The sequence below is a fragment of the Monodelphis domestica genome, chromosome 4 (assembly GCF_027887165.1).
Source record: "Monodelphis domestica isolate mMonDom1 chromosome 4, mMonDom1.pri, whole genome shotgun sequence".
Classification (NCBI taxonomy): domain Eukaryota; kingdom Metazoa; phylum Chordata; class Mammalia; order Didelphimorphia; family Didelphidae; genus Monodelphis; species Monodelphis domestica.
Genome location: NC_077230.1, coordinates 13212290 through 13235393, shown reverse-complemented (window position 1 = coordinate 13235393; position 23104 = coordinate 13212290).

Sequence of the window (23104 nt, the reverse complement as noted above, 5' to 3'; positions counted from 1 at the left end):
TGTCATCAGTCATCCTCACTTTTGTCTTTCCACTGGACTTGAATGACTGGAAGAGAGAGAGGTTGAAGACCTTGTGGTGCAATGCTTCACTTCAATCCAATTTGCTCTCGAGTCACAATTTCACTGCAAGATGTTTTGGTAGATTGGTCCTCTCCAGAAATGTAGGACGAATGACATTAAGGAGTGCAGGAAGGGCAGGGGTGGAGGGAACTTAACCTCGCCATTCCGCAAGGACCTGGGATGATGCTCAGCCTCTGGTAGGAGCATGCATCCTGAGGCTAGTGTGGGCCATATCACTTAAACTGGTTCTCACAAGTTTTCATTCCTCCTCTACTCCCCGCACTACATCATCCACATCAAAAGTGCCCCAGTCAGGGGCATTTATAAGGTCAAGAAATTAGTAGACTAATGCTCAATCAACTGTAACACAGCAGATTTTGACCAGAATTATCCCCTATTTAGGGATTGCCCATTATGCAGAGGGCCAGCCTACCCAGAAACCCAACTCCCATAAAGAATAAATCGCATAGGCCAAGATCTGTTCACACCCCAGAGCTAGGTGGCCGGATCCTTCATTTTCTCTATGGTTCATCTTGCCCATTGGTATTAACCCCCAAACCTGGGCAATATAGTTATAGATCATCATACCATCTAGGGAATTCAGACTTCAAGACTGTACTTCCTGTGCTTTAGCAATCTATTTGAACTTTGGTTAAGTTTAGGATCACTTTTTTTTATTTCAGCCACTCCCAGTTTCTAAAGAGGGAAAAAAACACTTATAAACCAATAGAACCCTTGTGTATCTGACCCACTCCCAGGAGACTATTGTGCCTCGACCTTGGCAGCCTTCCCCCCTACTCCCATCAAAGAGAAAGCCTCCCCATGATCAGTGAAGGGTGAAGGAAGGACAGAGCCACCCTCCACACCCCCATACATTTCTAACAGCCAAGGAAGGGGAAGACTATATTATCACAGAGTAAAGCTGCCACAGGGGGGTTTGCCCGGTTATCTAGGCTGCTTGGAAGTGGTACCAGGGGAGGTGCATACCAAACCTGTCAAGCTGTTTCTTTTCACCAAGCCTATGCAGTACAACCAGTTAAACTGGATTTCACTGGCCCAACAATTCAAACACACTCTGGGTATTTGGGCATCAGCATTTTTTTACTTCAGTACTCTTGGGCCAAAAGAACCTATAGAATGCTAAGTTGATTACTTCAGACTCTCAAGATTCTCTTAGTATTTACAAATAACTCCAGGAGATTTGCCTCATTTTGGCTGCTTTTCTGACCCTTACATGGGCCCTCATGTGATTCAAAGCGGAGCCAAGGGAAAGGAGATTCTAAAGCCCTTCTATAGAAAATAAAACTGTCCTGAGCTCATGGTAAACTTCCCTGAGACAGACAACATGAAAAAAAGGAAAGATGGCTCTACTTGATTGGGTTTTCTCTCTGGAGACTCTAGGGTCAACCCTATGGGGAAGAAATGCCAGTAATTATCTGCAAACCAGAGCTTGCTGATGACTTCCAAGTGCTATTAATCCTGCCAGCTATCAAATTGCTGAACCAGTGAAAATCAGCCTTGACTCTCCATATTCCTTCCTCCTTCTGGGAGAACTGAAAGCACTTCCCCTCTTTGCACTCTCCATCAGCCTCAGCAGTTTGTGAGAACATTCCCCACACAGCCTGAGGAGGGGAAAGAGCACAACAATGCAAGTTTGAGAGAGTTTCTATGTGCTCTCGTAATTCTACATACATTAAATCTGTCCTGACAACCCTCAACCCCCAATACATTGTATCTGGATCAGTGGAAAACAAAATGGCACAGAGTCTAAATGATCCACACTAACTAGTGGGAACTAAAGCACCTAACTTTAGTCACTTGTAGCTTTTTCCTATTTATATTTCATTTCCTAAACTTGGATGCAGGAATCAGTAACTCCTGGGGGAAGTGGTCAAAGCAGCCACTCTGAGGGGAGAAATAGTTCAAGCTTTGATTGTCCTCTAGTGGCTGGAGAAGATAAGGCACCCTGCTGCCAAGTCAGCATAACTAGGGACATGATTACAGTGCTTCCTAGCAGCTCACTCAGCCATTACAAGAATCTGAAACTGTTAGGTGATGTCACAAACGAGACAAAACAGTACACCCGTAAGTTATCCTCTGTGAAGTGGGTTGATTGGTTGTGGTCCTTTGTACTCAAAGAAGGCCAAAATGACATCCCTGCTGATGTCTTGACTCATAAATCAGATTTAACATAGCCTTCAGCCTCACTCTTTCTTCCAGAGTCATCAAAGTCCAGTGGCCAGACTCTTACGTGATGTTACACACAGATTCATAAATAATACTAGAAGAGACCTTGTAAGTCGCTCATAAGAGACCCCTGAGAAATAATACCATGTAGTGGAAAGAGTAGGATTTGGAATCACATGACCTTGTTTCATATCCAGGCTCTGCTACTGATCGATCTGTCACAAATCATTTAACCTCTGTAGGTTTTCCTCAGTTATCCAAAAAGTAGGTTAGATTAAATTACCTCCAATATCCTTTCCAAGCACTATATCTATGATCTCTTCAATTTACAGATGGAGACACTGAGGCCCAAAACTATTAAGGATGACTCAAGAGATCAACAGAGTTAATGTGGAAAAATGGAAGTTTAATCTGAAAAGAAAGTCAGAAATTGAGATTTCCAAAGCTCCTCTCGAGAGCTACCTCTCCCATTCCTCATATGTGAGTGCCCTCTCTCTGTGAGACTGATACTCCAGAGCCAGGGTTACAATGAATCAACCAGCAAACAAGTACAAAATATGGCACCAGGCAACTTTCTTTTATCCTAGTCCCTGGCTCAAACACAGTCTTTCCCCTCGCTCACCATTGGCTGATAACTTGAGAGTTATAATCATATCTAAAAAACTAGCTAATCAGAATGCTCAATTCACAAAACCAGTTATCCTAATTATTCAAGCAGATTTTAACCAATCAAGAACCATTTCAATACTATCTGCATATCCTATATCCTTTTATCCAATCAAAACCAGGTTTCAGTCCTATCTATCTACATATCCTATAGCAGCACTGGTGAACCTTTTAGAGTTTGCATGCCCAAAATGCACCTTAAAGCTGCCTATGAGTCCCTGCATTACCCCAGAGAGTGGAGAGAAGAAGTGCTCACATTGGTCTGCTGGACAGAGGGGCCAGAGCATGTGAGCATTGTCCTCAGGTGCAGTGGAAAGAGGGAGCAGAGTAGCCCTCTCCAGGTGCACATCTTCACTAACAGGGTCCTATAGCCTTTTAACCAATCAAAACAAGATTTCAATACAATCTATCTACATATCCTATAGCCTTTTATCCAATCAAAACAAGGTTTCAATCCTATCTACATATCCTATAACCTTTTAACCAATCAAAACAAGATTTTAACCCTATCTACATAGCCTATAGCCTTTTAACCAATCAAAACAAGTTTTTAATCTTATCTACATAGCCTATAGCCTTTTAACCAATCAAAACAAGGTTTCAATCCTATCTACATAGCCTATAGCCTTTTATCCAATCAAAACAAGGACTATTTCAATCTTTTTATTTACATACCCTGTAGCCTTTTAACCAATCAAAATAAGGACTGTTTCAATCCTCTATATGTCTAAAATGGGACTTAGGCTGGGAACACAAACTGAACTTGTTTTGATGGTAAGGCTCTCTGACTATATCTTAGTGATTCTTTGAGAGGAGTCTACCATATTTCTGAACTTCGTCTTTCACACTGGAAATTACTTTCTTCATTTTTTATACTTAATTTTCTCTGTACATGTTGTTTCTTCTTGATAGAATATGAGTTCTTTGAGAGCAAGGACTCTTTCTTTTTTGTTTTTGGACCCCTGGTACCAGCAAAACAAGGTGGCAAAATGGGTTTAGTGTCCAGCCTTGTTGTGGGATTGTTTAATACTACCTACTTCAGGAGGGAGGCTACTTAAAGAATTACGAGGCTCCAATGAATCTTTTAAAATAGAGGAATTTATTGAATGGATGGCTGGGAGGCAGATGCAAGTGAATGCTTCCTTTGGGGAGAAGGAGTCCAGGATTTTTATACCTTAAAGGAACAAAGACTATGTGGCCTGGAAAGGAAGATGGGGAGGGGGACAAACAGGTAGGATTAGGTGACATTCCCACCGAGGTGCCTTGATGGCTGCAGTAGAAGCAGAGATGTACATTGTTTAAAACACATATTGAGCCCTGATCATAAAGATGGGTGTGTTGCATATCTCAGAGAATCTAGTGATGGTCAAGATGCAAACAGTAGGTATACTTTTGTGCTAAACCCTTGTCATAAGACATGGGGAAATAAATGCATCTAAAATCAAAGGAAATATATCTCTCAGAGAGTCCTTGTTTATGCAATTGTCAGTTTAGTTGCACCAGGGCTGGCTTTCTTTACCACCAGTACTCCTGGGGTCAAGGATCAAGGAATTCCTTATGTATTCTTTTGACCTGGGATTCCTCTAGAGGCTTAGGGTGTCCAGGGAACCATACCAGCTTGAAATCAGGAAGAATACTCTTCCTGAGTTCAAATCTGGCTTCAGACACCATGTGACCCTGAGAAAGTCTACCCTATTTGCCTCAGTTTCCTGAACTGTCAAATGAGCCAGAGAAGGAAATGGCAAAACACTCCAGTAACTTTGCCAAGAAAACCCAAAATGGAGTCACAAAAAATGAGGCATGACTTAACAACAACGACAAACCCCAGTATCTAGCACAGTACTGGCAGAAGCTCAATAAATGCTTGTTGAATGAAGGCATCATAGGACTCAGAGCTGGAAAGAAGGTCAAAAATGATTTAGTTTAATTCTATAGGTGAGAAAATTTAGGCCTAGAAAAGAAGCAAATTTGTCACACAGATCAAAAATATCAGAGCCAGGTTCCCCCAAGCCTCTGTACTCTCACTCCAAATCCAGTGTCTTGTCTACTATATGATCATTCAAAGTTATATCTCTAAGCACTTTTTTAATCCATGTTTCTGTCTTAGTATCAATTCTAAGACAGAAGAGCATTTAGGGATAGGCAATCAGAGTTGAGACTTACCCAGGATAGCTAGGAAGTGTCTGAAACCAGATTTAAACCCAGGTCCTCCCAAATCCAGACCTGGGACTCTATCTACCATGTTGGCTCCCACTAAGTACTTCTATAAAAGTTTATTTTATTTTATTTATTTTATTTTAAATGTTTTTTTCTTCCCAATTCCTTCCTTTAGAGCTTTTTTCTTTCTTTCTTTCTTTCTTTTTAAATATCTTGCTTTGTTTCTCTCAGGTATTCATACTCCCGGAGAAAAATCCTTCCCCTCCTTCCCCCTTTGAATGTCTGTGGAAGAAATAGGTAAAACCTGCGTACTGTGAGCTTGGGGAAGGGCAAGGGAAACATTTCCCTAGGGGGAAAAAAAAGATAATATTGGAGAACAAATAAAGGGAGCTACAGAATAGAATAAAGATAGACCCTCAGTCTGCCTTTTATTTAACAGGAGAAGCTCCCTCTATTTTAAAGGAGGCCTCCACTAACTTAGAGCTTTTCTGTCCCTTTAATGAAGTGGTACACTTCACAAATGAGTTCAAACACCTAGAATTTCAGTTATTGTAACCATAATTTATTAATAAAAGAGAGAAATAAAGAATCTACCAGCTGGGACAGAATTCCCTAATGGAAGACTGCATCAGACTGACATTACAGGATAGCTTATATGCTTTATACAGGTTCTTATCTAACAACAAACAAACTTTAATACAGGAATCTGGGGGTCCGAGATGAGGAGACCATCCTTTTACTGGAGTTGTTATCTAAAGAGTGTTCATCTTCACTTAGCCAAATGTTAGTTCATTGATCCCTTTGATATTCCTGAAATTCCTCTTTGTCTCCTGCCCCCAACCCCCCAGCTGAATAGAGACTAGTTTGTTATCTGCATAAACAGCTTGACCTCCTGGGGGAGAGAAGCCAGGTCTGTTCCCTAAAAAATGCTGACAGGGGCCTATCTGCTTTATCTCCTTTAAATTTTTTCATCTTTAGCCTTTTTGGGGCTACTTCATTAAATATTCTCATGAACTGGAGGAATTCCATGTGAACTGGAATGGCCTCTAGGAATTGAAGCAGAGTGAAAGGAGCAGAACACTGTACACAGAGACTGATACATTGTAGCACAATCAAATGTAATGGACCTCTCTACTGGCAGCAATGCAATAATCCAGGACAATTCTGAGGGACTTCTGAGAAAGATGCTAACCACATCCAGAGAAAGAACTGTGGGAGTAGAAATGCAGAAGAAAAACAACTGCTTGGTCACATGGTTCGAGGGGGATATGATTGGGGATATAGACTCTAAATGATCACCCTAGTGCAAATATTAATAATATGGAAATCGATCTTTATCAATGACACATGTAAAACCCAATGGAATTGCTCCTTGGCTATGGGAGGTGGGTGAGAGAAAGGGAGAGAAAGAACATGAATCATATAACCATGGGAAAATATTCTTAATTAATTAAAAATTTCAAATCACAAACAAATAAAAAGATATTCTCATGAGATTAACTACAGATAAAATGTCCCCACTAGAACAAACCTGGTGACAACTCCTGAGACCCTAAGGTTAACACCCAAACCATCTAACATCCTTTCTCTATTACTTAACCTCCCAAATAAGGAAAGTAGCTAAGCAGCCCCACCTCATAGGCTCCTTTTGCTACCCACAATGTCACCCTAAGATTAATGTGTATTCTCCTTTATTTAGCCATTGTGATCTACTGTTGTGGGAGATACACACCCAAGTTTGTAGCAGAGTCTCACCCCAAGAACTGGAGGCTCAAACTCCATTCAGTTCAGAAGTAAGAAAAGAATTTTATTTGAAGAAGCAGTTGAAGATGGTTTAATAGCCTGGGGGATAATCATACAGTTTATGGGCCCATGGATTAGCCTTGGGGCTGGTATGCCTCTCTGGAGCAGGTGGAATTGTAACTCTCCAGGTGTGGAGGAGTAGCAATATTGCCCTCGGCTGATAGAATAGCAGTACTTGGGGTGATGGAGTAGCCCATTAGGTAATGGAGCAGCAGTCCTGGAGTCTGGGAGTTTATCCTCTCCCAATCCAGCGAAATCTCCATCTTTCCCAAAAACCCTGGGAAATGGGCGTGGCCAAATGCAAGCGGAGTTGTGTTTGAGGGTGCCTGTCCTGGGTGAACTTGTGGACACCAGAAGGAGAATACGGAACATGCGCAAGTTTGGGGGGTCTTTCTGGAATGCCAGAGCCCTTAGTGCGCATGTCCCAGGTTTCCCCATGCTCCCACCTGCGTAATTTTTCAATGTGACAGCTATCACTACTCTTCTGGAATGGGAACATGGGGCGGGAGGGGTACAGCCCAGCAGACAACCACTATGGGCCATGAATAATTCCGAACCGTTCAGAACGAAGAGAAATAAAGAACAAGCTGAGTCATTCATGGTGTAGAGCAGGCCCAAGGCCACCGTCCAGTGCAGATCCTTGCCGATCCAGGACCGGTGATTGATGCCACAGAATGGGCTCGGTACAGCACAGATCCTGCGCTTCGGGTGAGCCTAAGGCAAAGAGGCGCTCCCAGGGTGGGAGGCTCGTGCTCCCGTCACCGCCCTCCCTGACCCCGCCTGTCGTCGTCACACCCGGCAGCCGCCCTTCGCCGTGCTCACTCGCTTCGTCTTCTGGGCCCGTTCGGACGCGCACTCTGACAAGCCCATTCTCCGAAGGAAGCCCACGTTTGGCTTCCACAAAGGTCTGAGCCATGAGTTCTGAAGAGCCACCGGGCACTCTCTTACTCCTTTGGCTAGGGTAGGGGAGCACCCAAGCGGAAGTCCAGAGGAGCGGCCCTCGCCTGCCCCCCCTAAAAGGCGACACAAGCGCCCTGCAGGAGCGCTTCACTGGAGGTTCCGAGCGGCCGCCCCCCTTTCCCCCCATTGACGACTCTCATAGGACGACATCAGCCACTTCGGGGTTGTTTATTCGGGCTGATGCTTCAGGGGATCCAGGGGGGAGACTCTTAGGGCCGGGGCACAGGGGAGCCCCAAAAGGCAGAAGAGCTTCGGGGCGAGCTGGAGGCCGGAAAACTCCTTTGTCAATACTAGCCCCAAACATCAAAGAATGTGGACAAGAAGAGAATCAGCCCCCTCGATTCTCCCCCGGTTTCAAGATGGACGGAGATAGACACATCCGGGTGGAAATCCGGGACATCGACCTCAGCTATAGAATGTGACGCACTCTGGCCCCACCGCACGCACACACACACTTGTGCCTAAGTTCATTCCCTCCTCAAGCCGCCTATCACCTGTTGTAAAGAGTACAAAAGCCTCGGAACTGACCGCTGTGGGAGGGCAGCCTTCCGTCCATGCTGTCCCCTCAGCCAAATTCACCATCACTTTCTAAATCAATACATTCCTCTTTTTACGGTTAAGCCCTCCACAGCAGGAGAACTTCTGAGAACTTCCGGGGGTTGTTAAAATAGGTACAGGGTTGCTAAGCGGTCTGTCCCTCGTTCAGGCAGGCATCTTGGCAGGAGTTTGAGAGCAGACTGATTCCAAAGGGATCAGAGGAATTGGAGGTAGAATCGCAGGGACAAATTCCACAGGGGAAGTCAGCACAGGAGGGATGGAAATCCCTCCCAAAAAATTTGTGAAGGTATCAAGAGAATATTCTTATGGGAAAGAAAAAGTGGAGTTTTCTAAGGAAACCAATATAAATATACAAAGAACACTAATGAACTTCAAATTAGTTAGATAGGGACAGAAGATGGACAGCAAGAACAGTATTTAGAAAATGAATAAAAATTATCTTAAATATCTTTAAAGAAAAGTTATCTTAAAACAGTGCCAAAGATCAACATGAATGGAGGCTTGCAAGTTAGGCAATAGACAATTAAAAAGAAAAAGAAAAGGTGGTGATATTGTCATTGTTTTAAATTATACTGGGGAAATAAAGAAAAAAGAAGACCATACTTCTGCATATTGGATGGGGCCATGATAAATGATGATAGACTAAAAGTGGAACAGCTTAATTCTTTTTGGTTGTTTTGTGTGGTTTTTTTTCTCAGTCATATTCGAGGAACAAAAAGAAGTTTGGTGTCATTGGATCACAAAATACTTGAAAGGAAGTAAAGTATAAGAAGACCAGAAAGGTAAGAAGGAGCCAGATGTAAAAGGATTGAAATCCAGAGAGAGATATAACCAGCAGAATGGAGAATACGATTTTTTTTTCTGATCTGTACAACCTCTCCTAAATAAGGATTATGCAAAAACGATGAAGCAATTTCAGCTGCCTACAAGGTCTAAGACAATAAGAAACTCTATTGAGAAACCAGAAGAACACAGCTCCCAGTAACATCAATGTTGTATGATGCTCAACTGTAAATGATTTAACTATTGTTATCAACAATGCAAGAATACAAGACAATTCCAAGAGACTCCTGATAAAAAAAAAAAGGTTAACCACTGCCATAGAAGGAACTGATGGAGTCTAAATGCAGATGGAAACAGACCATTTTTCACTTTATTTCTTTCGTGAGTTTTTTTGTAATGTGTACTGTGTCTTCTTTCACAGCATGAGGAATATAACAGACGTCCAGCAACTGTTATAAAAAGAATTTTCCTTTGTGGGTTTGGGCTCGAGAAGGAGCAAGAAGTCTGAGTAAATGGGTGACAAATAAGAAACACAGACAAGTCAATATTTTTGGCAAGAGATGGTGTGAATCCCTGATGACATTCTCCTTGGAAAGATAATTAAAGGAAAATGTGAGAAGCAATGGAACACGTGGAAACAAGATAGAAAGGAAACAGATAGAAAAAAAGGATAAAAGTATCAGGTGTGAGAATGAAAAGTCCAAGAGAGAAAATCAACTGACCACCTCCCAAATTTATTTTCGTGTGGGTTGGGAGGTGCTCAATGAATACGTAACAAAGCATAGTTAATTCGGATTGGAAGGGATGGCAATGATGACACCTTTTGGGCGTGTTGTCTTGAACCTAAGCTTTTACAAAGGAATTTGACTCCTGCTAAATGTTAATGAGTTTGCCTTGAACAAAGGCAGCATGGCTAGGTCAAGAGTCCACCCACAAATATCAGAGTTTAACCCTGTGTCTGATGACACAATATCCATAAATCATTTATATTTCTTAGATGTGAATACACTTGGAATGCTACAAGGAATATAGAAATATGTATTATATAATAGCACATATATAGCATATCATATAGCTTGTCACCTCAGGGAGGGAAGGGGGAGAAGGGGAGGGAAGAATTTGGATCACAAAATGTGAATAAATGGTTTCTGTATGCAATTGGGGGAAAAAAAAGTTTTGTTTTAAAAGAACCCTTTTGAGATCTATGAGAAAGAACACTATCCACATTCAGAGGAAAAACTGGGAGTAGAAACACAGAAGAAAAACAACTGCTTGAATACATGGGTCAAGGAGATATGGCTGGGTATGTAGACTCTAAATGAACATCCTAGTGCAAACATCAACAGCATGGAAATGGGTTCTGAACAAGGACACATGTAATACCCTGTGGAATTGCTCATCGGCTATGCTGGGGAGGAGGGGAAGAATATGATTTTTATAACCAAGGAATAATGTTTGAAATTGACCAAATAAAAAAGTAATGTTAAAAAAATACAAGAACCCTTTTGAGATAAAAACCCAATGAATAGCAGATAGCTAATCCAAAAAATAATACTATGTTAGAACTTCAGGATATATAGTATTTATATTTAACAATTCCAATGACAACCAACAATTTCTGCAAATGTTAAGAGATAGATATACCTTCAAATAAAAAGGAAAGGAAATTCAAATATCACAGAATTATCCTGTACCCACCAGAAACTCCAGATGGGAATGGAACAGTATAGTCTGAAGAGCAAAGGAGGCCACTCAAAATGACCTGCCGGTAAACTGGGACATAATCATTAATGAAAAAGATGGACAATCAATAAAAAGAGGTTTCTTACAAGAAAACTGAACCTAAACAAACCAGTTTCTTTATAAATGCCCCAAGACTTCAGAAATAAAAGAAAGGTAAATAAATACAACAAGCAAAGTAGGCACAAGTAATGAAGTAATTTGCCCAGGGTAAAAAAAAAGAAAAAAAGGTTTTTAAGCTAAAAAGAGAAAGATGCCTAAAGAGTTAACAACAAAACAAAACAAAAACAATAATCAGAGTGATTAAGTGATTTCTTTTTTTTTGCCTTGCTTTTCTTTTTTTTTATTTAAACATTATTTTATTTGGTCGTTTTCATACATTATTCACTGGAAACAAAAATCGTTTTCTTTTCCTCCCCTCCCCCGCCTTTCCCTCTCCCATAGCCGATGCATGATTCCACTGGTTATCACATGTGTTCTTGACTCGAACCCATTTCCCTGTTGTTGGAATTTGCATTATAGTGTTCATTTAGAGTCTCTCCTCAGTCTTAACCCTGTAGTCAAGCAGTTGCTTTTCATCGGTGTTTTTATTCCCACAGTTTATCCTCTGCTTGTGGGTAGTATTTTTTTTTAGATCCCTGCAGGTTGTTCAGGGAAATTGCATTGATACTAATGGAGAAGTCCATCACCTTCGACTGTACCACAATGTATCAGTCTCTGTGTATAATGTTTTCCTGGTTCTGCTCCTTTCACTCTGCATCACTTCCTGGAGGTTGTTCCAGTCTCCATGGAATTCCTCCACTTTATTATTCCTTTTAGCACAATAGTATTCCATCACCAACATATACCACAATTTGTTCAGCCATTCTCCAATTGAAGGGCATCCCCTCATTTTCCAATTTTTGGCCACCACAAAGAGCACAGCTATGAATATTCTTGTACAAGTCTTTTTGTCCATTATCTCTTTGGGGTACAAGCCCAGCAGTGCTATGGCTGGATCAAAGGGCAGACAGTCTTTTATCGCCCTTTGGGCATAGTTCCAGATTGCCCTCCAGAATGGTTGGATCAATTCACAACTCCACCAGCAATGCATTCATGTCCCAACTTTGCCACATCCCCTCCAGCATTCATTACTTTGCATAGCTGTCATGTTAGCCAATCTGCTAGGTGTGAGGTGATACCTCAGAGTTGTTTTGATTTGCATCTCTCTGATTATAAGAGATGTAGAGCTAAGTGATTTCTTTTTAAAGATTCACAAGTGGTGAAAATTGTAGGCAATTAAAACTGATGGTGTAGGACTGGGCCTGAAACATCATGAAATAAAGACTCCACTACAGGTGAATTGATTTTTTTTTGTGGTACTAAACTGTAGAGTGGGAGAAAAAATGGAATATGTGATAGGCTCTATAATTAACTTAATGACCTCCTGTCTCCAGGTATGTCACTCTATCTGCTCAGTGTGAATTTCAAAACTACCCCACCCTATTCAGACCATTCTTTAGAAGATGGGATTTAACTATTTCCTGATCAACAGCAATAGAGATACTTGGAATAACAGAATCAGATCTTGGAAACTACAATCTCCACCCTATTCAGTGTAACAAGATTAGGAAGGGCTGCAGCAAACTCAAGATTTAATTATTTGAGAATATGGCCTTCAACAGACATATACAAAAAAAGGACAATCCTAGGGCAATCCTAGGTCAAGCTAGAGCCACCATTAGCACATATGAGACACAGGAAGTGAGGTAGAAAACAGCCTCTGGAGTTCTCGGGACTTCCTGTGAGGAGGGCTAGTGTCATTTGGAGGCTGGTTCTTGGAGTTGGATGGGCCCCACAGACTGCTTTCCTTCAGATTGGTCATGTGAGTGATAAGGACTAATCCCTTTCCTTGCCTTGGCTATCCAAGGCCTTAAAGCCCACTTTGGCTTAGCCTGAGCCAGAGTGAATCTGGGTTAAACTTCTTTCCTTCTCTCTCTTCTCTCTCTTCTCTCTCTCTGTCTCTCTGTCTCTCTGTCTCTCTGTTTCTCTGTCTCTGTCTGTCTCTGTCTCTCTGTCTCTCTCTCTCTCTCTCTCACTCTCATACTTTCTTCCTCCTGTTTGTAATTAAAACACCATAAAAATTTGGCAGCTGACTTGAGTGTTTCATTTTGGAATTACATAAGTGAATTCCTTGCTGACCTTAAATTAATATATATCAGTCTTTTAAAGTGATTTCAATATCACATCAGCCACCTAGTGTATTAGGGGAATTAATATCAGACAAATAACTCTCTTTTTGATAAGTTTAAACAAGGAGTTTATTTAGGAGATGGGGAAAGGTAAAGAAATTGATGGGAGAGAGGGTTTGGGTTTCCTTAATCCTAAAATACTCCTAAAATGAAGAATGGTGGAATAGAGTCTAGTTTTGGGAAAATGACTAACAGGCTTGAAGATTTTAGTCACTTGAGTCTTGTATGGAGAAACCAGTGAGAGCAGAATCATTCACTCCTTTCTCCTTTCTGTCTCAAAGGCAAAAGACCAAGTTCCTCAGCTTGGCTGTTCCTTCTTCAACAGGCCTTCCTGGTCACCATTCCATTTAGAATGCTTTCCTTGATTGACAGTTCTGCAGGTCTTGCTTCTTCAGCTCAGATGCAGGCTTTTCCAATTCTCTCATCCACACTAGCTGCCTGCATCAATAATTTTTTAAAGTGCAAGACAGAGGATTTTATATTTGATCATTGGAGGTAATAGGGAGCCACTTGAATTTATTGAATGAAGGATTGACATGATGAAACTTGCACTTTAGAAAGATAAATTTGATGTCTCAATGAAAGATGAACTAGAGTAGGGAGAAACTTGAGAGGTAGGAGAGTCCAATCAGAAACCCATTACAATAGGATAGGTAGAAGTGATGAGGACCTGCACCAGGGTGGTGGCAGTGCCAGAGGGGAGAAAAAATATACAAGAGATGTTGTAAAAGGGTCATCAATAAGACTTGGTAACAGATTAACAGATTAGGTATGAGGGTTGGGAGAGAGAGAGAGTGAAGAATTGAGGATGATGACTAGAGAATGTTAATAAGTTTAGTTTGTAAGGACCAGAATGTAAGGGGTAAAAATAAAAGGGTTGAGTGTGGTTGCCAGGAATTATTACTCAATTCCAAATGACTTTTTATGGTAGTTTATTTATAAAGGGAGAAAGACTGAAAGTAAGAAAATCAGAGAGAGTAGATATTTATTCTGGCCATATCAGAACCAGGCAGGGCTTAGGAGGCCCCAGCAAAGGGGGCCCAGAAGTAAATTAAACAGGGGTTTTAGCCACAAGGCCTCCTCCAAGATGAGGGGCCTCTCTGGAGGCTAGTATCTCCAGGAAAAGCCAGAGAAAAGGGGTCAGTCTTTCTCACTCACCCCCATGGTAGTCCTAATAGAAGCAGTCCTCAGCCAGAGTTCCTCCAAGGTTAAGTTGAAGGTAAAAGACCTCATCACAGGACGTTCTTGGCATTTTTAAAGACCATTCCTTTTTTGTCACTTCCTGTGCCTTCCTTCCATTTTACGTGGACCAATTAAAGCAAAAGCTTTGCTTAGGACTGTCCAGGGGTCAGTCAGTGGGTTCTGATTATTCACCCACTTTCACACACTTAAAATAGGAAGTTCTAGAAATTACTTCATACTATAGCATCTTATACTTTAGTATTCTTTTGGAGACTAATCCCCCAATTTGTACTTGAATTCACAACTTGGATCCACAGAGGAATGACAGCTTTCTGGTTCTAGGAATAAACTTGTAGGGCTGTATTGCCAAAGCTCATGAGCCCCCACTGGTGTGCTTCTCATTTAACAACAGTGACTATATACCCTTTGATTTAATTATACATAAACTAGATTTATACACCAAAGAGATCAAAGAAAAAAGGAAAAGACTCAATATGTTAAAAAATGTTTATATCACCTTTTTATGTAATTGCCCTAAACTGGACATTAACTTATTGGGGAATGGCTTAAAAAAATCACTGACTCTTCAAGAGGTTGAAACAAAGAACTCAAAAAACTGAATGGGCTGGATTGATTATGGATAGGTTTCACTTAGCTCCTGGAATTTGTTCCTCTCTGTCTGAAAAACCAAAATTTGTAAGAAGGTACTTAACTCTTAAATCGCCCTTAAATTGGATAATACCATTTAATCTTAAGTACCTTTATACACAGAGGAAAAACATATGATATATATGAGTATATGATTTGGGATTTTGGTTTTAAAAGATTACTCTTTTACAAAAATGAATAATATGGACATAGATATCACATGATAATACATGTATAGCCCAGTGGAATTGCTTGTCAGCTCTGAGATGGGGCAAGGAAGAGAGAAAGAAGAGAACATGAATCATGTAACCATAGAAATATATTTTAAAATAATTAATTAAGAAACAAAGGCCCAGGGGAAAAAAATTAAGTACCTTTTCAATCACTTTAGTCTTTCCTCCTGTATCTAATTTGCTCCTATGTACCCTAGCCTCTAGCTACACCTTATGTCCCAAGCTTTTCTAGAACCAGTATTGTTCTGCAGTGCAGTAGAAATTCCCAGTAATTGTGTTACTGCCAGTCGTTCCCAAGATGTGGCTCTCCCAGGGCAGTTGGTTCTGTGTGGTTTCTGTGATCACAGTCTCCCTTGTCCTGATTAAATATTTTTTCTAATATAACTACTCTAATAGGCCTGATACATGGTCAAAATTCAAAAGGACCAAACACAAAATCAATGAAACTCCCTCCCAGTTTATGGACAGACCATTGATATGGGCAATAGATATATAGACCTTGATTTGTCCACAGAACGGGATAGTAAAGAAATATGTAGACAATTCGTTAAGAATTGTTGTACAGGGGGCAACTGGGTAGCTCAGTAGATTGAGAGTCAGGCCTAGAGACGGGAGGTCCTAGGTTCAAATCTGGCCTCAGACACTTCCCAGCTATGTGACCCTGAGCAAGTCACTTGACCCCCATTGCCTAGCCCTTACCACTCTTCTGCCTTGGAACCAATATACAGTATTGATTCCAAGACAGAAGGTAAGGGTTTAAAAAAAAAGTCCCTTGGGATCAACTGACCAGATGGCTGGAAGCATTTCCTACTGGCCGGAATCATGTCCTACTGCCCGAGCCACAGCTGCTTTTGTTGCCAAAGTGCTTTTAAAAGAAATTACTTGGCCTGCCTGCACATATTGATTTGAACAGGGGAAGCCATTTTACTGATTCAGTTTCATATCATATATATTCATGTTTGTGGATAACTCCCAAATTCCATGTACCATATCATCCCCACAGCTCAGGCCAAGTTGAAAGAATGAACAGAGAACTAAAAACTATGATTGGCAAATTATGTACTGAAACACATTTAATATGGCCTGAAATTCTCCCTTTGGTCCTATTTTATCTTAGAAGCAGGCCCAGGGGAAATCTACATATCTCACCATATGAGATGCTTTTTGGATATATCCCCCTATATAAGCTAAGCCTTTTTCTCCTGCATATACATCACTATTAGGGGGAGATATTTCTATTTCTTCCTATATATAGGAATTACAGAACAAATTGCATGAACTCCATGAAACCAGAAATGCAGTACAAGTAGTACCAATAGACTTTTTACTTCATGACTTGAACCCAGGAGACAAGGTATACATAAAGAATTTCCAGCATACTGGAGCAACTCAGCCTTCCTGGGAAGGTCCTTTTCAAATATTGTTAACCACTCCAACAACTATAAAAATTGGAGAAAGGTCTCTTGGATTCATTGTTCACATGTAAAGAGAGCACCTTCTATTGAAACTGACTGACTATATCTTGTCACATGCATTGGAGATAAAAGACCATAGACAAGTGGACACTGTTTTTGGGCCTGAATTTTTATTTTATTATTGCTTTTATTTTTACTTTAATAGAATATTTGATTTCCCCCCTTTTTAATTTCTTGTATTTAAAGTACATATATGATCAATATTAATTTTTTTATTTTGCAATAATATAAGTTTAATATATATATTTACTTTAATATTAATGCATACCCAAAAGTTTTAGACTATGGAAACCTGCCATTTATTGATAAATTTTATGGGACTGTGATTAATGATTGTGTCTGATTCCAGGAGAAAGGTGGGGGGGGGGAGCCATTACACAGTGGAAAAGAAGCACAAGGTCAATTAGACCAACCAATGCTAATGGGACTGATGAGAATCTGCACAGTGCCTAAAAGCATACATTCAAAGAAGACCAACCAATCCTAGTAGGATTGATGAAAATCTGTGCCAAGACAGAGAACTTGTTTGAGATTTGAGGTTGCAGTTGTTTAACATAAGACTTCCTTGTAAGGACTAACTGTTCTTTTCAAGCTACTGTTTGTTTTTCTAAAAGCAAGATTTGCTTCTGCTGGGGACAAGTCCCTTCATGTGGGATAGTGCAACCTGTATATGGGTTATTACATATAGGAAAGACATTTGTACTTGCACAGCTAGTGAAACTCATTCTGAAAATTGGAACATGTGAGTTGTCTTAAAGAGATCTTCAATTTTTTCAGTGATTTTTACTCCTTTTGTGTACATGTTGATTTCTTAATGGTAAATGCTTTGTTTAAAATAGTGTTCTCTGTTGAGAATATTTTCATGGAATAAAAAATCTTTTCATGGTCAGTAAAAAAAATGATGCAAGCCTTCCCCATGCCATATTAGAACAAATACCAAAGTTTGGCTATCATCCTGGCTCCCCCTATCGCTGAGAGTGAAGGTAAAATCAGACCAGGTAATGATACTCTCTTTCACATGGAAATCTAGTCCTTTTTCCTCTCATAGTATGGTGACTGTAAAGATAATTTTAGGGTTGTGACTTAAAATCTAGATTTAATTGGTCAACAAAGGAAATCTCAAAATACCCAAGTCAGTCTGGAAATTTATGGTAATTTAATTAATATAGAGGGAAGGAATTTAAGGAGAAGGAGGGAAGAAGATATAGGATTTCTCCTGCCTGGACTGTGCCAGGAGGAGTTTAAAATCCCCACCTCTAGGTCTCTGAAGAAGATTAGAGGATTCTAAGAGGATAAAGTTTGAAAGTTAAGGAGGAAAACAGCCAAAAACTCACCAACAAACCGGACAATAGCTTGTAGCCATGCTAAGATGCTGAAAGGCCCAGCACACTGCCACCAGCCAACTATCCGCCGCCAGAAAGGTGCCTGAGAGGGGAAGCGAGCCAAATATATAGGCATTTCACTTCTTGTGTCTCCTCCTCTAAATGCCCATATCTTTTAGAGTTCTCATCTTCTTTGATTAGATTATATCTTTAGAGTTACTTAACACTTCTTTATTAAGTTCACCTTCTGTGAGTTACTTAACCTTTTTGTGATTAACCTTTATAGTTACTTAATACTTTTTTGTATTAAGATCTTAAAATAGACTTAATTTAAAGTTCTAGCTTTACTATAAGGTAAGAGTTAAGTACCTTCGTTGTTCAATCAGGAGATTAGAACTTTATCTTCCCCTAAATTAAGGTATAACTAGGGTGGAGTAATTTAAAATTCACAATCCCACCTGATTTTGTTAGACTAAGTATCTTCATTGTTAAAATCAGGAAATAGCTAAATCCAATCTTCACACAACTTCCTTTAGTCCTGGATGCCAATGGGTAAGTGCAATATTACTATATTTTGTCCTACAGATTTATGGGACAGAAATTTATTTTAAATGGACCCTAATACAAGGGCCTGTTCTGAATTTATTATTGTTTGCTCAAATTTTTTATATATTTAGACTTTTGATATTTTGATTCTGATTTTGAATTTTTTTCTTTCTCCCATAGTTTAATTTTTTTCTTCAAATTGTTTTTCTTTTTATGTTTTTGGTTATTCTATTGATAATGGACTCATACACCCTATAATGCAGCTATGTATCCTGAGCTGATCTGGGTGTTGGTCAACACCCTCCTCAGGGAGGACTGTATTGTATTTTCATAAAAATCCACAATTTAAAATTTTGATCAAGAAAAAATTTCAGAGAAAGAAGCTTGCTAACTCCTTGAATCTAGAAAATGAACTGTTTGAAGAAAGATGCCTGCAGAAGCCTACACTGCATCAATGAGATCCATATGAACTTTGGGGTGCAATTGATCGAACTGAAGGGGGTTGAACAGTTATTTTGAATGTACACTCTTGTGCCAAAGGGGACTGACTCCTAATTGGCTTTTTGTCAATGCACCTAGCAAAACATTGGTTTTGCTTTCTCTCCTATTTCCCTCTTATCTGTAACTATTGTAGTTTCCTTTTAGAAGGTACAATATTGTATATACCTGTATTTAGAACATTTTCAGAGGAACAAGATGATTATGTCAAATGATCAATTGGGGAGACTAGTCTCCCAAATGATTACAGGGGGGGATTATGGAGATGGAATTAACTCTCCCCTGCCCATTTTTTAGATTGAATTACCAGCATATGCTCCCCACTTATCCTTAAGTGGAAGAAGTCTGTGACCCACATCTGTAAAAGTAAGTGATAAATCAGAACCCACTGACTGCCCCCTAGGCAGTCCTAAGCAAAGTTTTAGCTGTAATTGATTCACATAAAATGGAAGGAAGGCACAGGAAGTGACAAAAAGGAATGGTCTTTAAAAATGCCAAGAACTTCCTATGAGGAGGTCTTTTACCTTCAACTTGACCTTGGAGGGACTCTGGCTGATGACTGCTTCTATTAGGAATACCATGGGGGTGAGTGAGAAAGACTGACTCATTTTCTCTGGCTTTTCCTGGAGATACTAGCCTCCAGAGAGGCCCCTCATCTTGGAGGAGGCCCCTGTTTAATTTACCTCTGGGCCCCCTTTGCTGGGGCCTCCTAAGCCCTGCCTGGTTCTAATAGGGCCAAAATAAATATCTACTCTCTCTGATTTTCTTACTTTCACTCTTTCTCCTTTTATAAATAAATTACCATAAAAATCATATGGAATTGAGTAATAATTCCTGGAGACCATACTCTTAAATTATTTAGTCTTACCTTTTAATTTTAACCCCTTACATTCTAGTCCTTACTGCACTATAAGAATTTTCAGAAAAGTATTTAAGACCCATTTCAAAGGAAAACATATGGTTGATAGAGAAGTATCTCTGACAGGCAATTGTAATCCAAACATCTATTTAAGTATTATCAAATAAAATATATTTTTTCATAAATCTAATTACTAAACACAACAGAATACAAAAGGACTCCATTTACTACTTTATCACTAAACAGCAACTTTATGAATTAGGGAATGCAAATATTCGTATTTCCATTTTATAAATGGGGAAACTGTCTGGGTCAGTTTCTGAATCCAGATCTTTCCACTGAATAGAATTGCCTCTGAAATTCTACAAGTGAAAAAAGATTTCTTGATTGTGAAAAGGTATAATGATAGGGAGTAGGAAAGAGAACCATTGGGGGAGAATGGAATGTTGAGGATCATAATTTGGGGGGGGACTCACACTCCTTAGATGGAGAAATGAGGGTTGAAGGTAGTGAGGAAAAGGTTGATGAAAATGGCTTCCCTCACTACTCCCTCCCGGAGTCTCTGAATTACTTGAAGGACACAAAATGTAGATCTCCCTCCAGTGAAGACTTGCCCCTTGATGGCTGGGCTGGCCCTCAAGGGTGGCAGGGAAGTCTGCTCTACAAGGAGAGGTATGAGGGACCTCAATCCCAATATGTGCTGCTTTGGGATGCTCACAAACCTCCCTCTCCTGTCTTCTTGAAAACTGGCAACAAGATGGAGTCTGCTAATGGGCTTACACTCTAGATATAAATAAACAAGAGTGAATTTGCTATCTTGACTGCTTGTTTGATTTAATTGTTGATTGGGGCAAAGGGTCAAGGTTAGAGGGGTTCAGGTTGCCCTAAATCTCTTTCTAAATAAAACTAATTACTGAAGTACAAGGTTTTCTCATATCCAGAGGAGAGGTAAAATAGGGGAGAGTACTGGTCACCAATTTGAGTCCAGTATCTCAATAGTTCATGGAATGCAACTGTTTGAAGGAATTAGGCTTCTTGACAGGAACCAGCGATGTTTAAACAGGAATCCCCGATGCGGGGATTTCTGTCAGTGACAGAAATGTCCACAGGTCTCTTGAAATGGTCCAGAGAAACAGCTGCTCCTTCCACTCCCTTTTGTGTCTCAGCCCTCAAGACCCTGCTCCTCAGGAGAATTTCCCAGAAGTCCTTGTTCAGTTCCCAACTGTCATTCTTGCCTCTTGCAACTGTTGATCCTCAACATTCCATTCACCCCCAATAGTTCCCTTTCCTACTCCCCATCATTACAAAGGAAAGAAAGCTACTATATATAGGCACTAGATTGCTACCTGGAAAGTGTTGCCAAGATGTGAGACCCAAGAAATGGCCAAAAATACTTGGTCTCAGAATTTATCTGTTTTTAGTGGTGTGGTAGACAGCATAGCAGACATTAAGTAAAGAAGACCAGAGTTTGAATCTAGCCTCTGACACTGTAAAAATGGAGTCTTGAATCCAGGACTTCAATCCCCAGAAGTCCTTGCTCCACTTCCCCAGAATGCTTTGTAAGCTCACTGAATTCTCACCTGGGCAGAGAGCAAATTATGATTTAAAGGGTCTCCACTGTAGGCGGGATCTCTTCTCTTCCTGTCTCCGCAGACGCGTCTCATGATGTGAGTGAAATTGAATTGGGCCTCTTGGTCCACCTGGCACATGCCTTTTTTACTTGTATTTTTCTTAAATTCTCAACCTTTAATAAACCTCTAAAAATATCATACTTGCAGAGAGAAACTAATTTCTACCTGCCTCAGTTTCCCTAAAATTGTAACTTTTACAACACATACTAGCTATTTGACTCTAGGTACACTCTGTCCACCTAAGTTTCCTCTTAAGTAAAATGAGGATAACAATGGCACCTACCTACCAGGATTTTTGTGAGATTCAAATGAAATAAAATTTGTCCTTTTAAAAATATTTAACTTTTTCCCAATTAAAAATTTTTAACATTCATTTTTTAAAAATCGAGTCTCTCATTTACCTTTCTTTCTTCCCTGCCCCATCATTAAGAAGGCAAATCAGAAAACAATTTGATATAGATTATATGTGTGTAGTCATGCAAAACATGAAATAGTATTTGTAAAGCACTTTCAAAATCTTAAGGTGCCATAGAAATGTTATCTATTATTATTAGCATAATGTTGATCCAACACATCCATAAACTTTTAATTTTCCTTCAAATCCCTATTCCCTTTCCCATTCATCCTCCACACAAGTACCAAAATGATTGTCCATAAAGCACAAGTCTGATCATGTGAATATAATCTTTTAAAGATTAAAATTTAGGGGAAACTGAGACAGGTAGAAATTAGTTTCTCTCTACAAGGAGTATTATATTTTTAGAGGCTTATTGAAGATTAAGGATTTTTAAAAATACAGGATAAGAAAGTACGTGTCTAGGCCTAGACAACCTCACCTACATTATGAAAAGAGCCGCATCTGCTTGCAAGCAGAAACAGGAAAGACCCACAAAAGCCTTTCCAATCAGGTTAAATACCCCTTCTCGATCTCGGCCCAGGTGAGAATTCAGTGATATTACAAAGCATTCTGGGGAAGTGGAGCAAGGAATTCTGGTGATTGAAGTCCTGGATTCGAGTCCATTTTTTACATCCTCTTATCACAAATAGCAGCTATTTGTGGAAGTGCTAAGATTTGGTGGCAAGTGCTTCTCCAAAGAAATGATTATATATAGTCAATCCTTAGTTGCACTAAGGAGGAAGAAAAGGATATATAGTATAAGTATAAAGTATAAGAAACAGATTTATTAAGGGTATTCTGTGTGGCCAATCAAGGCCTCAGGAAGTCTGGAGACCAGTGTGGGATGCTATGGACCCTTCAAATATACACCCAGATTGAGTAGATTGTGTGGCAGGACCAAAGAATACTTCCTACCTTTCCTTTTCTGTTGAGGAAAAATTTCATCTCTAACATATTTTAGAGATTCTCTTTCCTTTTGGATATTTCCAAGAGGGTGGCTGGTGGGGACCAAGGTGTTATCTGCTAACCACTTTTTCCAGATTTAAGCTCCAAAATCTCTGAATACAGTAGTAGGTTGAGGAGAATCAGAGTAAGGAATGAGATACAGAACACAGTATGGAACTAAAATATTTCCTATTGGCCTGATGGATTCACAAGTGAATTCTAT